General features: G+C 37.3%; 2 long non-coding RNA genes across 2 annotated transcripts; both read left to right on the top strand.

Moving 5' to 3' along the window:
* The first annotated feature begins 1361 nt into the window (after nt 1–1361).
* LOC113340984 lies at nt 1362–13895 on the top strand. Its single transcript, XR_003355709.1, has 2 exons — nt 1362–2752; nt 13757–13895. It is a non-coding gene; the product is annotated as an uncharacterized LOC113340984 (long non-coding RNA).
* Nucleotides 13896–16607: 2712 nt separating this feature from the next.
* LOC113340985 lies at nt 16608–18147 on the top strand. The gene is made up of 2 exons (XR_003355710.1): nt 16608–16919; nt 17124–18147. It is a non-coding gene; the product is annotated as an uncharacterized LOC113340985 (long non-coding RNA).
* Nucleotides 18148–20900: the final 2753 nt, after the last annotated feature.

Here is a 20900-nt window from a genome sequence, read left to right as displayed (position 1 = left end):
ACAACTTGAACGGTACCAAAGACCAATATTCAAGTGTCAATCAATTTATATCAACAACCAAAGGTTGGATTATCTAATTGATTGAACTACACACAACCTTTGATATCTCAATTATAGAAAAAATATAATGCGGAAAAGAAATAACACACACCAGAAATTTTGTTAACGAGGAATCCGCAAATGGAGAAAAATCTCGGGACCTAGTTCAGATTTGAACACCACATTGTATTAAGCCGCTACAGACACTAGCCTACTACAAGTTAACTTCGGACTGGAATGTAGTTGAGCCATAACTGAAAAAGCGGGGGTCTACAAACCTCACCCAATATTTCGATTAGCAATCTGTATGGACTAACTCCAATATACTTTCTAGAGAATCAACTAGACAGTCATACTCAATCTAGATAAAAGTATATCAAAGAGTTAATATCTCAATCTCTCGATTTGATCTATACTCAAGCAAATGGAAATATGCGAGTCTTTATCAAATACTAGAGAGATAACTTGGATGGTACCAAAGACCAATATCCAAGTGTCAATCAATTTAAATCAACAACCAAAGGTTGGATATTCTAATTGATTGATATTAACGCACAATCTGTGATATTTCAATTATTTAACAAAATATAATGCGGAATATAAATAACACAGACACCAGAAATTTTGTTAACGAGGAAACCGCAAATGCAGAAAAACCCCGGGACCTAGTCCAGATTGAACACCACACTGTATTAAGCCGCTACAGACACTAGCCTACTACAAAGTAACTTCGGTATGGAATGTAGTTGAACCCTAATCAATCTCACACTGATTCAAGGTACAGTTTCGCTCCTTACGTCTCTGATCCCAGCAGGATACTACGCACTTGATTCCCTTAGCTGATCTCACCCACAACTAACAGTTGCTACGACCCAAAGTCGAAGACTTTAATAAACAAATCTGTATCACACAGAAAAGTATAAGATAATAGATAAATATGTCTCCCACAGATAAACTGTAAGGAGCCTCAAGCTCGTCAACGCGATTATACCAGTCAAGAGACGTTTTAGCCGCTAATGACTCGATTAGTTAATGTAGATTTTAATTAATAGAAACTAATATAACAACTATCTAGATACGAAATTAGTACCATCGAATAGATCACGAAAAGTTATGCGAGATAGACTACTCGAACGTGTCAATCGGATACCGGACGAAGAAGATATTATCAGATTAATGAGAGGGGCAAAATAATCACTTTTGCATCTAAACCGCCTGGCTTCCCTTATCCTTTATCTGGGTGCCTTTATCATTTTATGTTGGCCTTATCACCACCCAACGTGTCGAAGAGAATTCATTCTCTTATCTTCTTTCTATTTCTTCTTCTTTCGTCTTCTCTGTTTTCTCCTCTTATCTTCTCTGCCGATCTCAATCTCAGAAATTTGAGGCTTTTGCGTGAGAGTTTCATAGAAAGCTTATTAGCTGGTTTGATTAGAGATGGAGGCGATGGTACGGTGGTTGATTGAGCACAGGAAGTTAATGATATGGTTGCTACCGAGAAGATCGAAATAGGGTTTAATATGAATTTGAGAAGTGAATCGAGATGCTGATGGATGAAGAAAATAAGGGTTGTCGTCAAATCGATGAAGTGAAAGTGTTCTGATATTGAATCGAAGAGAAAAGGTAAATCAGAGATTTAATTAGGGTTTCTGTTTTGAAATTTCTTTATGAAATTATTGTTATTTGTTAGTTTATTTATGGGTTTACTTTTAATTGAGGTTTTGATTAAGGATTGAGAATTTATGTGATGGAATCGAAAATTAGGGTTTATGTTCTGTTCTTCCCCAAATTAGTTAATTAGAGTTCTTTCTAATGATTGGATTTTAGAATCCCTGGAATTAGAACTGTGGTGTTGAGTTTAACAAGAAGAAGATGATGCTTGACTTGTTATCAACGGAAAGTTAGAAGTTAGAGTTTCAAGCTGAATATCTCAGTTGGATGAAGATGACTGTAATTGGTGGATGTTGTCTCGTTACTTTCAAGTTTGTATTGGTCCTGAGAAGAAATAAAAATGGTGGTTGGTCTGTGAAATGGTAACTACAGGTGTTGTCGAATGCATGGAAAGAATTGCAGGTCTGTTGATAGAGAAATGGTAACGGATCTGTTAAGTTGCAGTTGAAGTTAATCTAACTGGTAGGGACTCAATTTGCTTGTACATGGTTACTTGAGTCGGAGCAATTGGTTTTAATGGTATCATGGAAGAATGAGCAGAAGGTGAGATCGGTATTGCTTTGTTGGTGGAGCTGCAGTTGATTTCAATGAATGTGATGTTGCAGGAAACATGGTCTGGTGATTGTGGGATGTTTGAATCTCAGAAGTGTTCGGTTTATACAAGGACTGAAGCTACAAAGGAAATGATGTTGATGTGTTGCAGGGAAGCTACATCTAGGGATGAATGGAGTTGACTGTGAGTGATTATGCTAATTGAGCTAGATGTTGTTATGGAGTGTGCATTTGGCTAATGAACTACAGAGATGGAGTTGATAAACTATGAATGAAGGATAATGGTTTGTTTGAGCTGAGTTTGAGGAAATTTATGTTGTTGGTTATAAAGCTTTGGTGCAATTACTGAAGTTGTCAGTTTATGTGAGTTATTGGTTTTGATATCTTAAATGAGTTATAAGATTCAGATCTAGTAGTGGAACTAGTTATAGTCAGTAGTGTTGTAAATACTATAAAGAAGATGGGTTGAATGAATGTAACTGGAATGTAGGTGATAGGCACATTTTTGTGTCTTATATAATCTCAATTGTATATATTATTAGTGCTCCATTTTATATTTATTATGACTTTTTATGTCCCTGTAGGTATTCTTGGAGAAATAAGCTTTTGCGGCGAAATTGGCTAAAAAATGGTTTTTTACGCCCGTGGGAGAAAATTACTATACAGACTCTCATTTTGGATAAGGGGTAACTTAATTACTAAGGGGTGACCCATTTCCAGGCATCTGCTAAAGGGAGACCGGAACTGGATAGGGGGAGGTCATCTTCAAAGTTTCAAAACTGGATTTTGGCGGGAAAAAAGGCAGCAGCGTCAACAGTTTTGGATCAAGGATTTGAGCGACCTAGCAGGCGATTCAATGGGCAAATTTGGTACCCACGGACTCTACAAGACATAAGGGACCTGTTAGAATCGATTGGACCCATCTAATTGGGCTGTATAAGTCAGAAAATCCACACAAAGTCAAGACAGTGCACACGGTCCCTGTTTAGGGTTTTGAATTGGTTTGAAAGATTTGGGAGAGATTCTTGCGTGGGATATACTTCAAAACAGTTGAGTTCAAGTCAGAGAAGATTTTGGGAGCAATAGAATAGCTCACAGGCGCATACAAAGATCGACAAATGGAATTATTGTTCAAACTGCACGTGAAGAATAAGAGATTTATTCTCGAATTTGATCGAGTTTCTAGGGAATCTGAAGGCTATATAAGTGTTGGTTTACATCAAAGAAAGGTTAGAAACCTTTAAGAGAGAGTTTGGAGTCGATGAGAGCCTAGGAGAAGCAATTATAGAGGAGACAACGCTGCTGCTGCTGCCATTAAAGCTTCTGAAGAACACGAAGAACAGACTCGCAGAGTCCGTCGTTCTTCAGCAGACTTATTTTCTTACCACTGTTGTTGTTTCACAGCAGTAGATAGTTATCGTTTACAGCAGTCTTAAATTACCATACTCTTTTGTAACAGTGACCCCTTTGTAACGGTGACGCTGTAACACTTTTACAGCGTTACAATTTCCTGTTTCATCTTATACATCAATAAAAACACCTATTTTAGCCATGAATTTATCTTGTGAGTGTGTTTTTGGGATGAGGAGCTAAACCCATTAACCAAGGCGACGGAGGAAGCCATTGTTCCACATTAATTGGTATAATTCTAATTTTACTATTTATTTGCAATATTATTATTTGATTATTTGCATGGGATTGAATTGAAATATTAGTTCTTATTGAATAGTTGTGAATTAATTTGATGAAGCATGCTGGGTTTTAAATACTTTTGATGTTTTATACTCTTTGATTACAACTATTACTTCAAGAATATATTTGAGGCAAAAATTAGAATTATTTTTAAAGATAAAATTGCATGAATATTATTTAGAGTTTACTATTTATTTGGTCAATGGTGGAATCCTAGTCTTGGTATTTTTTCTCCAAAACTTTGAATTATTTTATTTAGTTGCTTGTTTAATTTAAATCTATAAAAATTGTTTTCTTCACAAGTCTGAAAAGACCCAGTTTTTACCACTACTACAATCACTATTTGAAAACCATCAAATTTTTGGCGCCGCCGACGCGGACCTGTGTTTAGTTAGCATTTTTTTTAGATTTTTTTTTTATTATTATTATTCTTGTTCTTCTTTACGTTTTTGGTTTTTTTTGTTTCCTTGCAGATTTTTGAAGTTGGAGCGAGAGATAAATTTGCCAAAGATTGTGGTGATTTACTTAAAGTTTGGGAGTGAAAACCAAAGCTAAAGGAGCGAAAAGAAGAAGATTTTCTTTATTTTGTTAAAAAGAGAGAAAAAAAAAAGAGAGAGACATTTTTATTTTTGTAATTTTTTTTTTAGACTTTCTTTTCTTTTGTATTTTTTTTTATGGACTTTGGACATTAATTTTGGGACATTTTTATTTTTATTTTTAAACCCTACGGAAGGGTACCCTTAAATATAAACTGTTTGCAGGGAAGGACGACGATTACAATATCGTCTCGGCCCCTCGGGTTCGCACACGGCATAGGAGTCGTGGCCCGAGTCGACTTCAGCGGTTCTTCGCCCGTCTGGTACGGGAGGTAAAATTCTAAACACCCGCGAATCTCCTGCAAGCGGGTTACTGGACTCCTTAAGGTGAATATATGCTGAGGACTTGAATATGGACTGTTTTTAAATTCCTAGTAAAGGGCAAGGACTGGACCATATAAGATAAGGGTTCGGATTTCATCACCGCTCCCTTCTTGCCCGCCTTAGGAAAACGAAACCTAAAGCGAACCTAAGCCTAAAATTTGGACTAGAAAGAGACCTATAGGGTATCGAGCGTAACAGGACAATCATTCGAAAAATATTGGTTACTCTTTTAAGCACACCTCGAAGTTCTTGACGGTTTCTGCGAGTTGAATGCGTGACTGCGCCGCATAGGATCGGTGAGGTTTTGGGTATCAAAGCTCCTCTGAGCTTCCCTCGCCTCGATTCAACTTGCTTTAACTCGGATTGATTCCAGAGGGGTTTGCTCAAATTGTAACGAATTCCCTTTCGAAGGATTAGAAGCTGGTCTAGAAACAATCTAAGTGGAGCCATCATGCTTGTTGTTTGCTAGAAATATTTAGGTTTTTTGTGGTAAAGTCGAGTCAGCCTGCTGTGTGTTTGCTAGAACCTTCCTGTTAGGGTTTTTATTTCTTTTTGAATTCTTTTTAATGTATGCCCGATTTTGTTAGGGCTTGGAAAAGAGATACTCTAGGTCGATTGATTAGCGAAAAACCTAGTAGTTCTTCTGATTTAAGCAGGGAGCTCGAAGATTCTTCTTTTGAGAGCCCTGTTTTTGGAAACTTCTGTTTTGAGAATCTGTCTCTTTGTGAGGAAAGTACTCCTAGTACTTCTGTTGTGCCAGCGATGGTAACTTTGAAAGATTACATGTTCCCAACTAGGACCAACCGAGCTTCATGCATTAAATTGCCAGCCACTACGGCTAATTTTGAGATAAAACCTAGTATTCTTCAAATGATCCCTATATTCTTAGGAAAAGATGATGAGAACCCTTATTTTCATATTAGGGACTTTGAGGAAATCTGTGGGACAATTAGGATAAAGGACCTTACCGATGAAGTCTTGAAACTTAAGATGTTTCCCTTTTCCTTGAGAGATAAAGCCAAGACCTGGCTTAACAACCTACCGTCTGAATCCATAGAAACATGGCAGGAACTTATCGCTGCCTTCTATATGAAATTCTACCCTAAGCATAAAACTGCAGCTGTTAGGCAGAAAATTAGTGCTAGTGTGCAACAAGAGGGAGAGTCTCTTTATAGGTTTTTAGAGCGATTCAATGATCTCCTATCTCAGTGTCCTCACCATGAATTTGATAATATGAAACTTGTACAGATTATTTATGATGGTTTAGACTATTCGACCAAAGCCATGGTTGAGTCTATGTGCGCTGGTGAGTTCACTAGTAAAAATGATGATGATGCTTTTACCTTCTTAGGAGCTATGGCTGAAAAATCCCAACAGTGGGAATCTTGTGTTGAACCCCCTAAAAGACTCTTGGTCAATAGAAGTAGCACCAATGTGGTAGATACAAGTTTTGGTTCAGATGCTAAGTTTGCTGCTTTATCTAGAAGGTTAGAAGCTTTGGAAATGGGCCAGTCTAAAAATAGGTCCCTTGTTGAACCTAATAGAGCCTCTCAAGTCTCTAGTTGTGGAATAGAGCCTGATAATTCATTTTGGGAAGGTCAGGTTAGTGAAGAGCAAGCCCATGCTGTCTATAACAATGCTAGGTTTGAGAACCGTCAGAAGTTTGACCCATACTCAGAAACCTACAACCCTGGTTGGAGAAACCATCCTAATTTCTCTTGGTCTAAGGGCCAGAGTCAAGGCCAGTCTAGCAATTCTCAGCCTCCCCCAGGTTTTGGTTTTAAGAACTCTTCAGGTCAAACCCAGTTTCAAAACACTTCCGAGAAAAAGATCTCTACCTTAGAGGATACTCTCACTATGTTAGCAAATAACCATGAAATGCTAACAAAGAACCACATGAGCTTTCAACAAGAAACTAGGCAAGAATTGAAGAATAATTCCCAGAGTCTTGCCAAATTAGAACTTCAAGTAGGACAAATAGCTAAGTTCATAAGTGAGAGAGAAGATGGAAGGTTCCCTAGTCGTACTGATCCCAACCCAAAAGGAGAGAAATCGTACAATCATGTGAATGCTGTCACAACCCTTAGGAGTGGAAAGAAAGTTGACAACAAGGTTTCCATGCCTGATAGTGAACATGCTGTAGTTCACCCTGCTGATCCAGAAAATGAGGAGACTGATAGAGTCTCCAAGGAGACCAATGAGGGTCCTGTTGAGCCCGGCTTTGTTCCCAGAGCCCCATTCCCACAGCTGCTAGTTCCGACTAAGAGGGAGTCCAACTTTAATGATATATTGGAGGTTTTTAAGCAGGTTAATATCAACCTTCCATTATTAGATGCAATTAGGCAGATTCCCTCTTATGCCAAGTTCCTTAAGGACTTGTGTACGCGAAAGCGTAAGCTCAGTGTCCAGAAGAAAGCCTTCATAGCTAGTCATGTGAGTTCTATTATTCAGAATACCACTACTCCTAAGTATAAAGACCCAGGGTCCCCTACCATTTCTTGTACAATAGGTAAGTACCGTGTTGAGAAAGCGTTGCTTGACTTAGGAGCCAGTGTGAACTTACTGACATACCATGTGTACCTTAAGCTAGGACTTGGTGAGATGAAACCTACCCAGATAACACTCCAGTTAGCTGATAGGTCCGTTAAAATCCCTCGTGGTGTGATCGAGGATGTTCTTATTGAGGTCGACAAGTTTATTTATCCAGTGGATTTCGTGGTCCTAGATACCCAACCTGTCCCCGACCCAGAGAACCAAATACCTGTGATTTTAGGCCGCCCATTCTTAGCTACGTCTAATGCGATCATAAACTGTCGAAATGGTATTATGAATCTATCTTTTGGTAATATGACTATTGAGCTGAATATTTTTAATGTAAACAAGCTACATTCTGAGCTAGATAGCACATGTATTGAAGAGGTGAACATGATAGGAACCTTAGTTCAGGAGTCATTACCAAACATCGTACCGGAAAATACATTGGAGAGTTGTTTATCCCATTTTAGCCTGGATTTCGACGATGATAGTAACATTGAACAAGTAAATGCTCTGTTGGATTCTGTTCCTATGTTAGATATTGATATATGGAAAGATAGGTTCGAACCATTACTAGCTTATGAGTCTATCTTAATACCTTATTTAAAAGAGCCTCCTGAGTTGGAGTCTAATTATACATTTTTAGGCCCACCCGAGTCTTTCCCTGTGATTATAGCCTCCGATTTGGATAGTGATCAGGAAAGTAGTCCAGAGACCGTGCTTCAAGAAAATAAGGAAGCCTTAGAGTGGACCATAGAAGATATGAAGCAAGCTGAGGATGAACCACCTGATTATGACTTAGAGAAAGCAATTGACCTTTTTCAAGAACCCGATGGTCTAGAAATTAGGAACATTGTGACTAGTCATTGTAGAGGCACCCAAAATTCTAAGTTTGGGGGTAGAGATTGTCAATTATCCCCAATAGAAGTCCCTAACTTGGGACTCAAGCCTAGTGCATCTGAGGTATCGCTTGAGTGTATTCAGACTCCACAACCTGATCCGCCTGATAATGTCCAGGAGAAAATCCATATGTTAGAGACCCATTTTTCGGATGAATCTGTTTGCCGAGACACTCATATGAAGCCCAAGTGGGCACCTCAGATAAATCCAGTTGTCTTGCGAGAAACTTTAGATCAGGTTGTGCTCTATCTGCTTATTTTTCTGATCTTGAGCATTTGTCTCCTATTTGTGGCAATTCTATTTGGTCTTATGGACCCACAATTATTTCGACTATTGGTATACGACTTTGGAAGGTGAAAATTCTTTTTGAGGTATTTGATGTCTAGGTAATGACTATAAATTTAGCATTTACTGGGAGGCTCCCGCGTTCATGTGATACGGTAATATCCTTCCTTATTTCTTTTCCCTCCAGTGGTAATAGTTTCTCCTTGTTCATGCTTTTATTTTCATCCTTAGAACATTGAGGACAATGTAAGATTTAAGTTTGGGGGTGGGGAAGAAACTTTTTGTTAGCTTTTAGTTGCAATAAATAAACTCCAGAGCCTAGAAATTTATGCCTATTGAGGATTGCACTAACTAATCTAAGTGGATGGAAGCATTTTGATTGTAGGAGTTTGAGGAACCAATCTGATTAGATGGAAACATCTAAAGAGTCTATTCATAAAAGCACAGAGCTCAGGTGTTAGAAATAACATGATAGTTTCACCATATCTCGTTGAGTCCTTTTCACTTCTATTTTTATTTTATTTTGTTTTTAAACTATGTTTCTCTAAGTGATAGGTGGGGCCCACGATTCAAGTTGTTACCAATGCTAGGGTGAATTAGAGTGATTGAGATACCATGAATTTAAAAAAAAAAAAAAAAAAAATGAGACCAGACCATTTGACCAAAAGGAATAAATTCAATAAAGTCGACCACTGGTACCCTTGTATATGCCAGTTGTCTTGACCTAGAGTTAGGTTATCGACCACTGGTACCCTTGTATATGCCAGTGTGTTGATATTAGTCAGACTAGTATCTCAATCCATTAGGATAGGTTCATTTTGGCGGAGGCCTTCAGACAGATATGGGAAACGCCGTTCGCTTAGTAAACATCAAAACCATACATGTTTTTCTATATCCATCTTCTTGATCTATCCATGTGATTAGTTTTGACTCCGAATATGATGTCCATAGTGCAACTATCTGAGTAGAGCTCTGTCACTTTATATGAATTTTAGTATGCTTGAGTGCAAACTCGTGTACAACAATTGGAATTTCGCATCATGGTACTTCTTCCTGTAGTCAATAAGTATGCCAACCAAGGAGATTCTTTAGTGCCTTCCAAGGTTCTGCGTAGATAGCTAAGGTCTGGAGTACAGGTTTTGTGGGTATATCTCTGGTAAGCCCTCCCGAGACTATAACTCGGCCACTAGGGCCACCTAGGGGTTTAAAGGCTTATTGCATACGCTAAATGCAATGGACGATGCCTGCGACAGTGAGTTAGGATTTATTTTGTAGTTTTGATTTGCTCGGGACTAGCAAATAATAAGTTTGGGGGTATTTGATAGACGCATTTATGTGTCTAATATAGCTCATTTGTATATATTGTTAGTACTCGATATTGTACTTATTTGGTTATTTTATGTATTTGTAGGTGTTTTTGGAAAATAATCTCTTGCGGCGAATTTGGCTAAAAATGTGGCATTTGGACCTCCGTTGATAACGTACCGGAAGCGCCTCAGAAGTGTACCAGAAGTATCCCAGAAATACTCCGGAGGAACCCCGAAAAAAATGCGGAAAATGCCCCAGAGGACACTTGCTATACGGACCCTTGATTTTGGATAAGGGGTAACCTAATTACTAAGGGGTGACCCATTTCCAGTCATCTGCTAAAGGGAGACCAGCCACAGATAAGGGGAGGTCAACTTCTCAAATTCAAAAGAAAATTTTGGCGGGAAAAAAGGCAGCAGCGTCAACAGTTTTGGATCAAGGATTTGAGCGACCTAGCAGGCGATTCAATGAGCAAATTTGGTACCCAAGGACTCTGCAAGACATAAGGGACCTGTTAGAAGCGATTAGACCCATCTAATTGGGCTGGATAAGTCAGAAAATCCACACAAAGTCAAGACAGTGCACACGGTTTCTGTTTAGGGTTTGAGATTAGTTTGAGAGATTTATGGGATATCTTGCGTGGGATATACATCAAAACAGTTGGGTAAAAGTCCTAGAAGATATTTGAGACGAGAGAATAGCTAGAAACAGCCTGTAACACAACAAGAAGAAGATTATTCTTCAAACAACCCGTAAAGAATAATGGAGATTTCCAAGGGGTTTGATCGAGTTTCAAGGGGATTTAAAGCCTATAAATAGTTGGTTTTATGTCAGAGAAGGGGGATGAAGAGTTAGGGGTCGATTGGGAGGCCAGCAGAGAGGCGCAGGAGGAGTTGCAGGAATTGTACCTGCTGCTGCTGCTGCCATTAACAAACCTTGAAGAACACGAATAACGGACTGCTCAGAGCAGTCTTATTTTCTGCAGCGTCAACAGCAGCAGCTGGGTGTCGTTGTTTTACTGCAGCTCACTGGTATTGTTTCTTTCTGGACGAATTTTGTGGGTCACAGAACCACTGTTTTATATTTTTCACTCTTTTAATCATATTTTGAGCATCAAGTATGTATTTTGAGAACATTGAGGACAATGTTAGGTTTAAGTTTGGGGGTATGGGAGAAACTTTTTAGTATGAATAAATAAACTCCAGAGCTTAGAAATTTATGCCTATTGAGGATTGCACTAACTAATCTAAGTGGATGGAAGCATTTTGATTGTAGGAGTTTGAGGAACCAATCTGATTAGATGGAAACATCTAAAGAGTCTATTCATAAAAGCACAGAGCTCAGGTGTTAGAAATAACATGATAGTTTCACCATATCTCGTTGAGTCCTTTTCACTTCTATTTTTATTTTATTTTGTTTTTAAACTATGTTTCTCTAAGTGATAGGTGGGGCCCGCGATTCAAGTTGTTACCAATGCTAGGGTGAATTAGAGTGATTGAGATACCATAAAAAAAAAAAAAAAAAAAAAAAAAAAAAAAAAAAAAAAAAAAAAAAAAAAAAAAAAAAAAAAAAAAAAAAAAAAAAAAAAAAAAAAAAAAAAAAAGATGAAAAAAAAAAAAAAAAAAAAAAAAAAAAGAAATTGAGACCAGACCATTTGACCAAAAGGAATAAATTCAATAAAGTCGACCACTGGTACCCTTGTATATGCCAGTTGTGTTGACCTAGAGTTAGGTTATCGACCACTGGTACCCTTGTATATGCCAGTGTGTTGATATTAGTCATACTAGTATCTCAATCCATTAGGATAGGTTCATTTTGGCGGAGGCCTTCAGACAGATATGGGAAACGTCGTTCACTTAGTAAACATCAAAACCATCTATGTTTTCTATATCCATCTTCTTGATCTATCCATGTGATTAGTTTTGACTCCGAATATGATGTCCATAGTGCAACTATCTGAGTAGAGCTCTGTCACTTTATATGAATTTTAGTATGCTTGAGTGCAAACTCGTGTACAACAATTGGAATTTCGCATCAGGGTACTTCTTCCTGTAGTCAATAAGTATGCCAACCAAGGAGATTCTTTAGTGCCTTCCAAGGTTCTGCGTAGATAGTTAAGCTCTGGAGTATTAAGGTTTTGTGGGTACACCTCTGGTAAACCCCCCGGAGACAACACTCCGCCACTAGGGCCACCTAGTGGTTTAACGGCTTACTGCACGTGCTAAGTGTAGTCATTTTATTTTAGATTAGATTTGCTCGAGGACTAGCAAATAATAAGTTTGGGGGTATTTGATAGGCACATTTTTGTGTCTTATATAATCTCAATTGTATTTATTATTAGTGCTCCATTTTATATTTATTATGGCTTTTTATGTCCCTGTAGGTATTCTTGGAGAAATAAGCTTTTGCGGCGAAATTGGCTAAAAAATGGTTTTTTGCGCCCGTGGGATAAAATTACTATACGGACTCTCATTTTGGATAAGGGGTAACCTAATTACTAAGGGGTGACCCATTTCCAGGCATCTGCTAAAGGGAAACCGGAACTGGATAGGGGGAGGTCATCTTCAAAGTTTCAAAACTGGATTTTGGCGGGAAAAAAGGAAGCAGCGTCAACAGTTTTGGATCAAGGATTTGAGCGACCTAGCAGGCGATTCAATGGGCAAATTTGGTACCCACGGACTCTACAAGACATAAGGGACCTGTTAGAATCGATTGGACCCATCTAATTGGGCTGTATAAGTCAGAAAATCCACACAAAGTCAAGACAGTGCACACGGTCCCTGTTTAGGGTTTTGAATTGGTTTGAAAGATTTGGGAGAGATTCTTGCGTGGGATATACTTCAAAACAGTTGAGTTCAATTCAGAGAAGATTTTGGGAGCAATAGAATAGCTCACAGACGCATACAAAGATCGACAGATGGAATTATTGTTCAAACTGCACGTGAAGAATAAGAGATTTATTCTCGAATTTGATCGAGTTTCTAGGGAATCTGAAGGCTATATAAGTGTTGGTTTACATCAAAGAAAGGTTAGAAACCTTTAGGAGAGAGTTTGGAGTCGATGAGAGCCTAGGAGAAGCAATTATAGAGGAGACAACGCTGCTGCTGCTGCTGCCATTAAAGCTTCTGAAGAACACGAAGAACAGACTCGCAGAGTCCGTCGTTCTTCAGCAGACTTATTTTCTTACCACTGTTGTTGTTTCACAGCAGTAGATAGTTATCGTTTACAGCAGTCTTAAATTACCATACTCTTTTGTAACAGTGACCCCTTTGTAACGGTGACGCTGTAACACTTTTACAGCGTTACAATTTCCTGTTTCATCTTATACATCAATAAAAACACCTATTTTAGCCATGAATTTATCTTGTGAGTGTGTTTTTGGGATGAGGAGCTAAACCCATTAGCCAAGGCGACGGAGGAAGCCATTGTTCCACATTAATTGGTATAATTCTAATTTTACTATTTATTTGCAATATTATTATTTGATTATTTGCATGGGATTGAATTGAAATATTAGTTCTTATTGAATAGTTGTGAATTAATTTGATGAAGCATGTTGGGTTTTAAATACTTTTGATGTTTTATACTCTTTGATTACAACTATTACTTCAAGAATATATTTGAGGCAAATATTAGAATTATTTTTAAAGATAAAATTGCATAAATATTATTTAGAGTTTACTATTTATTTGGTCAATGGTGGAATCCTAGTCTTGGTATTTTTTCTCCAAAACTTTGAATTATTTTATTTAGTTGCCTGTTTAATTTAAATCTATAAAAATTGTTTTCTTCACAAGTCTGAAAAGACCCAGTTTTTACCACTACTACAATCACTATTTGAAAACCATCAGTAGGTGATGGTGTTGATGTTTTGAACTGTATATTAGTTAGTGGTAGACTAGGTTTGTATTTGAGTTACAGGGTTTGGGTGTTTGCATTTGTATTGCATCTTGTTTGTGCATTAGAAGTTGCCTGAGCAAGGGCCTTGGTTTGTATAACATGAATCAGTCTTGTTGATTGAGTTGTATTGACTCACTAAGTTACCTGTCTTGACTCAGTGGACCTTGACCATTTGACCAGGACTTGACCTGACCTTGGATGTATACTGCTAGTTGACTCCTTGACCGTTAGTTTGACCCAGATGGACCGGGCCTTGTGTTAACGGGCCGAGTTTAGTAGACTTGGGCTTATTTCTAGTTTTCCTATTTAGATGAATTGGACCACTTGTGGTCTTAGTTGACCTTTACTACTTTCTACAAAGTTGTATATCTTCTTAAGACTTATTTAATGGGCTATAGAACCAACCCAATTAAATTAGTAAAACCTTAGATGTGTTAAAAATAGATAATGAAAAGGTGTAGAGCTATGAATGAGCTTAGAACTATTAGATGGGTCACCTAGCCTATAACTAGAGGATTGTATAAGATTATGTTATGAACCTTGTATGAGCCTTATGGGATAATCTCTTAGAGTGTTTGGGTGATTAACAATTGATCTTTACTAACTACGATCAACCCGAAGCATAAGCCAGTGGATTGTGGATTTCGAGGTAGGCGTGGCTTGTCATCAAATCAGGTGGGAACTCTATAACCTTCTTGTAATCATTAAGCTTTCCTTTATTTGCGAGCATGATGAGACTTTACTATTTATGTGCATTGATTGCATGTACTTTGATGTATCACTTTTGTGTTCTTCTGTACGGAACGTATGTTATATTTACATTTGCGATGTTTGTTATCTATGATTGTGTTTATGTGTGATATGCATTGTGAGATTTCCATGCGAGGAGTGTCTGTGTTTTCCCCACGGCTCTTTGCTAAGTTAAGTAAGGCAGATGCTCTTCCGTCGACAATATTATTTAGTAGGGCAGATGCTCTTCCGTTTGAATATTATATCTTTTAATTCTATATCCTTAAGAAAGTATGGCGGATGCTCTTCCGTTTTAATATTACTTAGTAGGGAGGATGCTCTTCCGTTTGAATATTATATCTTTTAAATTTATTGTCTTAAGATAGTATGGCGGATGCTCTTCCGTTTTCATATTACTTAGTATGGAGGATGCCCTTCCGTCTTAATATTATATATACTATTTTATGTGAGGGAAATCACTCGTGCGCATATCATACTTGTTTGTCTAACTTTCTGATCTTGATGGTAATATTCTGAATCATGGTTTGTATGGGAAATCTGTGTGGAAAATGTTATTATTACTGATTAGGGTTGCTCTCGCGTCGTCTTCTCCATTGAGTTTGGCGAGGTTAGAGTGACACTTGCTTAGTGATGCATAAATAGATGAATGATTAGTTTTTTCTTTTTTACTGTCAATTTATAATCATTTAGACTTTGAAGCATGTTAGTGATTACTTGAGAGTTATTTTTTTCCACTGGGAACCCTTTGGGATGATGTGCTCACTCATTCCCACTTCAGTTTCAGTTACTCGAAGAAATGGTGCACATGAAGATATCCGTGTTTGTAGCATAAAGTTTTAGCGAACTGAAGACGTTTGTTTATCTTTATGTATGTATTCTTTCTTCTTTTGTAAAACAACACATTATTATATTCTTATCACTCGAGAGATTTATCATTTATATAATATCAGAGAGTTTGGGTTTTGTTATTAGCACTTTATGTAACTATGTTTCTTAAAATCGGTAATCCTATTAACTAAGCAGGTGATTAGGTTGGGGGGTCACAGGTTGGTATCAGAGCTCACTATTAGATCTTACATGAGCAACAATAAATAATAGCTAGTACCAGTTAGTGAACTAAATTAGCTTAGAACTGGGCTGGGTTGTGAGATAAATATTAATCAATAAAAACTATCAATAACTAAATGATTTATTGGTTGATTGATTTGTTTGTTTGGTTGTGTATACATTTTGTGAAGTAAAAATCGTATGGTAAACCAATTATTTTATGCTTTGCAAAGCTAATGGAGATTAGAAAACAATTAGTCTAAAAAGTTTGAACATGTAGACAATCCGATACTAGGAAAAATAGTGAGATTAGTATATTGATAGATCTTAAAAGTCATATAGAAACTTTATGATAGAGTATCCTTCAATATACTTAGAACAAATAGTCTATTGGAATAGAAATTAATCTTTTGACCTTGAAGTTACAAACTACAGATTTGGTTATAGAAAAACATGTAGGTTTGTGTTTCATTTCTTGTTGTTTTGAACTCATTTAAAATTTAAAATGAGTTGATTTCACGTGTTTGTAAGTATGAACAGTACTTGCATTTAGTCGAGAGATGGCATTTCTCTATAAGGTTGGGAGTTTTTTTGAAGACCAGAAGGGTGATTCAATTTTCGAGGACGAAAATGAATAAGGTGGGGAGAATGTAAGGAGCCTCAAGCTCGTCAACGCGATTATACCGGTCAAGAGACGTTTTAGCCACTAATGACTCGATCAGTTAATGTAGATTTTAATTAATAGAAATTAATATAACAACGATCTAGATACGAAATTAGTATCATCGAATAGATCATGAAAACTTATGCGAGATAGACTACTCGAACGTGTCAATCGGATATCGGACGAAGAAGATATTATCAGATTAATTAGAGGGGCGAAACAATCACTTTTGCATCTAAACCGCCTGGCTTCCCTTATCCTTTATCTGGGTGCCTTTATCATTTTATGTTGGCCTTATCACCACCCAACGTGTCGAAGCGAATTCATTCTCTTATCTTCTTCTTCTTTCTTCTTCTTTCTTCTTCTTCTTCTGTTTTCTCCTCTCATCTTCTATGCCGATCTCAATCTCAGAAATTTGAGGCTTTTGCGTGAGAGTTTCATAGAAAGCTTATTAGCTGGTTTGATTAGAGATGAAGGTGATGGTACGGTGGTTGATTGAGCACAGGAAGTTAATGATATGGTTGCTACCGAGAAGATCGAAATAGGGTTTAATATGAATTTGAGAAGTGAATCGAGATGCTGATGGATGAAGAAAAGAAGGGTTGTTGTTAAATCGATGAAGTGAAAGTGTTCTGATGTTGAATCGAAGAGAAAAGGTAAATCAGAGATTTAATTAGGGTTTCTGTTTTTAAATTTCTTTATGAAATTATTGTTATTTGTTAGTTTATAGATGGGTTTACTTTTAATTGAAGTTTTGATTAAGGATTGAGAATTTCTGTGATGGAATCGAAAATTAGGGTTTATGTTCTGTTCTTCCCCAAATTAGTTAATTAGGTTTCTTTCTAATGTTTGGATTTTAGAGTCCCTGGAATTAGAACTGTGGTGTTGAGTTTAACAAGAAGAAGATGATGCTTGACTTGTTATCAATGGAAAGTTAGAAGTTAGAGTTTCAAGCTGAATATCTCAGTTGGATGAAGATGATTGTAATTGGTGGTTGGAGTCTGGTTACTTTAAAGTTTGTATTGATGCTGACAAGAAATAGAGATGGCGGATGGTCTGTGAAATGGTAACTACAGGTGTTGTCGAATGCATGGAAAGAATTGCAGGTCTGTTGATAGAGAAATGGTAATGGATCTGTTAAGTTGCAGTTGAAGTTAATCTAACTGGTAGAGACTCAGTTTGGTTGTACATGGTTACTTGAGTCGGAGCAATTGGTTTTAGTGGTATCATGGAAGAATGAGCAGAAGGTGAGATCGGTATTGCTTTGTTGGTGGAGCTGCAGTTGATTTCAATGAATGTGATGTTGCCGGAAACATGGTCTGGTGATTGTGGGATGTTTGAATCTCAGAAGTGTTCGGTTTATACAAGGACTGAAGCTACAAAGAAATGATGTTGATGTTTTGCAGGGAAGCTACATCTAGGGATGAATGGAGTTGACCGTGAGTGATTGTTTTAATTGAGCTAGATGTTGTTGTGGAGTGTGCATTTGACTAATGAACTACATAGATGGAATTGATAAACTATGAATGAAGGATAATGGTTTGTTTGAGCTGAGTTTGAGGAAATTTATGTTGTTGGTTATAAAGCTTTGGTGAAATTACTGAAGTTGTCAGTGTATGTGAGTTATTGGTTTTCGTATCTTAAATGAGTTATAAGATTCAGATCTAGTAGTGGAACTAGTTATAGTCAGTAGTGTTGTAAATACTATAAAGAAGATGGGTTGAATGAATGTAACTGGAATGTAGGTGATGGTGTTGATGTTTTGAACTGTATATTAGTTAGTGGTAGGTTTGTATTTGAGTTACGGGGTTTGGGTGTTTGCATTTGTGTTGCATCTTGTTTGTGCATTAGAAGTTGCCTGAGCAAGGGCCTTGGTTTGTATAACATGAATCAGTCTTGTTGATTGAGTTGTATTGACTCACTGAGTTACCTGTCTTGACCCGACTTGACTCGGTGGACCTTGACCGTTTGACCAGGACTTGACCCGACCTTGGATGTGGACTGTCAGTTGACTCCTTGACTGACAGTGACCGTTAGTTTGACCCAGATGGATCGGGCCTTGTGTTAATGGGCCGAGTTTAGTAGACTTGGGCTTATTGCTAGTTTTCCTATTTAGATGAATTGGACCACTTGTGGTCTGAGACTGAGTTGACCTTTGCTACTTTCTACAAAGTTGTGTTTCTTCCTAACTACGATCAACCCAAAGCATAAGGCAATGGATTGTGGATTTCGAGGTAGGCGTGGCTTGTCATCAAATTAGGTGGGAACTCTATAACCTTCTTGTAATCATTAAGTTTTCCTTTATTTGCGAGGATGATGAGACTTTACTATTTATGTGCATTGATTGCATGTACTTTGATGTATCACTTTTGTGTTCTTCTGTACGGAACGTATGTTATATTTACATTTGCGATGTTTGCTATCTATGATTGTGTTTGTGTGTGATATGCATTGTGAGATTTTCCTGCGAGGAGTGTCTGTGTTTTCCCCACGGCTTCTTGCTAAGTTAAGTACGGCGGATGCTCTTCCGTCGACAATATTATTTAGTAGGGCGGATGCTCTTCCGTTTGAATATTATATCTTTTAATTATATTGCCTTAAGAAAGTATGGTGGATGCTCTTCCGTTTTAATATTACTTAGTTGGGCGGATGCTCTTCCGTTTGAATATTATATCTTTTAAATTTATTGTCTTAAGATAGTATGGCGGATGCTCTTCCATTTTAATATTACTTAGTATGGCGGATGCCCTTCCGTCTTAATATTATATATACTATTTTATTTGAGGGAAATCACTAGTGCGCATATCATACTTGTTTGTATAACTTTCTGATCTTGATGGTAATATTCTGAATCATGGTTTGTATGGGAACTCTGTGCGGACGATATTATTATTACTGATTAGGGTTGCTCTCGCGTCGTCTTCTCCATTGAGTTTGGCGAGGTTAGAGTGACACTATAAATAGATGAATGATTAGTTTCTTCTTGTCTACTGTCAATTTATAATCATTTAGAACTCTGAAGCATGTTAGTGATTACTTGAGAGTTATTTGTTTCCATTGGGCACCCCTTTGGGATGATGTGCTCACTCGTTCCCACTTCAGTTTCAGTTACTCGAAGAAATGGTGCACATGAAGATATCAGTGTTTGTAGCATAAAGTTTTAGCGAACTGAAGATGTTTGTTTATCTTTATGTATGTGTTCTTTCTTCCTTTGTAAAACAACACATTATTATATTCTTATCACTCGAGAGATTTATCATTTATATAATATCAGAGAGTTTGAGTTTTGTTATTAGCACTTTATGTAACTATGTTTATTAAAATCGGTAATCCTATTAACTAAGCAGGTGATTAGGTTGGGGTGTTACATAAACCTACAAGTTTTGTTCCGTCTTTTGATAAATCAAGGTGAACAGGGACTAATTGATAACCCAGACTTATATTCCCGAAGAACAACCTAGTATTATCAATCACCTCACAATAATCTAAATCGCATGGTAGCGAAACTAGATATTTTGGAATCACAAACGATGAGACGATGATGTTTGTGATTTCTTTTTATCTTCCCCTATCGGAGATATAATCTCCAGTCAATCATTCAATTGAACTCGTACGATAGAAAATGGCAACATCAGATCGCTCAATTACAAGAAAGCAGTTTCGTCTGGCTTCACAATCCCAATGAAGTATTTCAGTCGTTAACCTACAGGGTCTCGAGAAGAAATCTAATGTTAAAGGAGAATCGACTCTAGAAAAACCAACTAGTATCACACAGGAGGTGACGGGATTAGTTTTTCCAGTTGCTAGACGTCTCCCTTATATAGTTTTAAAATCAGGGTTTACAATCTAAGTTACCTTGGTAACAAAGCATTCAATACTCACCGTTAGATGAAAAACCTGACTTATCCAAGCTAATATCTTTCAACCGTTAGATCGAAACTTAGCTTGTCTCACACACAAATGAAATGTATTCATTTAGGTTTGAGTAACCGTACTTAAACGTGTACATTGGGTTGGTTCAAAAACAATTAACAAATGGTTAGCCATATGAGCACTTTCATATTAACCGTATTTATCTTTCTCATAACTAGTTCAAATGACTCATAAGAACTATTCAAGAGTTATTCAATTGCTTAGGTCTTTATACATAGACACAATTGAAACAAAATCGGTTTGATTCACTTGAATCAATTCATGAACAATATAGCCACGGTTTGCAAAGATTGCATTCCTTATAATTTATTGTTTTAAGTTAATGAACAACCGATTTGAGAAATAACCAGCTTGGGTACGCGTACGGGTATGCGTACCTTAGCTACCAGATTTGAGTTTACAAACTCAGCAGAAATTTTCGGTTCGAAAACTTCTGTGGGTACGCGTACGGGTATGCGTAACTAAGGTGACTAGTTTACTAGCTTGCAAACTTAATAACTCAGCAGAAATTTTCGGTATGAAAACTTCCGCAGGTACGCGTACTCAACCTGTCTCCTTCACCAATACCGCATGCACACATATACACGCACTTGGTTTCCGGCACATGGGTTTATAAACTAATGTGCGAACACAATATATATGCTTATATCCATAGTTGGTAATCTCAACTCTACATCTCAATCATTGAAACATTCTTCTATAAT

The sequence above is a fragment of the Papaver somniferum genome, unplaced genomic scaffold (assembly GCF_003573695.1).
Source record: "Papaver somniferum cultivar HN1 unplaced genomic scaffold, ASM357369v1 unplaced-scaffold_24, whole genome shotgun sequence".
Lineage (NCBI taxonomy): Eukaryota > Viridiplantae > Streptophyta > Magnoliopsida > Ranunculales > Papaveraceae > Papaver > Papaver somniferum.
The sequence above is the reverse complement of the archived record's forward strand: the minus strand, read 5'-3'. Positions and strand labels throughout refer to the sequence as shown.